The sequence below is a fragment of the Mycetomoellerius zeteki genome, unplaced genomic scaffold (genome assembly GCF_001594055.1).
Source record: "Mycetomoellerius zeteki isolate Tzet28-1 unplaced genomic scaffold, Tzet1.0 scaffold767, whole genome shotgun sequence".
NCBI lineage: Eukaryota > Metazoa > Arthropoda > Insecta > Hymenoptera > Formicidae > Mycetomoellerius > Mycetomoellerius zeteki.
Genome location: NW_017257794.1, coordinates 90,540 through 91,906, shown reverse-complemented (window position 1 = coordinate 91,906; position 1,367 = coordinate 90,540).

Sequence of the window (1,367 nt, the reverse complement as noted above, 5' to 3'; positions counted from 1 at the left end):
CTACGTTTGTGCCACGTTGTGCCGCAAACCGCAACTCCATAGCATGAACCGTTTTCCAAATAAAAATTCTATACTGGCCTTAGGACTTTTTAGGAACAGGAAACTGAAAACCTCTGTATCATGCGAACGGTGCAAGATAATCGAATCGCACAACGTAAAATATTCATAATCACTGATAGAGGTGACTTCCCTTTTTTATAAATTACCAAAAAGATCTTTACGTTTTTCACACTGTAAACATTTTGACGCACTACGTCAATAAAAATAACTTGCAAAGTAAGTATATACACATGTACTAACCCAAGGATAGTTGTAGATATCATAGAGCTTAAGATAATGATAAGAGACGGGTAATCCCACAGAAACAAATAAAACGGTATTATCAAATAATCGATAAAATTTAATATATCATCAAGTAAGAAAACTGAAAAAACACTATATGTTGAATTGAAAAAAACATATACAATATATCCGATTATTATTCGAATTATCCAGTTATTTAGCCTTTGGTATTCCTTTGGCGTTCCGAGAGCTTCTAACGTTTCGTCTATTATAGCAAGTTCACGTAAGCACATTTCCAGTTCCTTCAAAAAAATCATATTGATCGATTATGCGACACAGAAAGAAATTATTATAATTTTATATTTAGGAAAAAATTGTTATTGCAATGTGTACAGGAATGTCAGCTAAAAAGTTATATAATAATATAAGCATTAAAATTGATGGTTAAAAAATCTTTTGTAAATTTGTATTTGCGTATAATTGTGAATTTAAAGCTCCTTTAATACTCTCAATTAAAAATACGATTAAACAAAAGCATAAAAAATATTAAAAGGTCAAAGCAATTAAAAGATTAAAAAAGAGCTATTAAGAATCGGCGCTGTAATACGTGCAAAAAGATCGATGTAACAATATCTTCGTATAATTTGTATCCGTTAATTTATTCTTTGCGAACATATTACAGCGCCGATTCCTAATGGCCCCTTTTTAACCTTTTAATTGTTTTAATGTTAAGGAATCTTATTTCATTGTAAGTGTTGTTAAAAGATCAAGTATTATTATATAGACCGGTAGTGCATTTTAAAATTTTTACCCTAGAACGATATAAGCAAATGAAAATTAATATAATGGTGATAAGAGGGAGAACATCCATGGCGTATATAGTTCCAGTCTGAAGAGTATGAATGTATCCTGGATAGAGCCAGTAGTACGTATAAAAGATCCATTTAGCCAAGATGTACAGGCAAGAAATATATGGCCTAGGTTGTCCAAGAGGACGTTCGAACATGCCTAAATCACAGAACGAGCCAAAGGTCAATAATGGCGCCAGCGCTCTTTCTAGCGTCTCTGTCATAGTTTCCAAATCG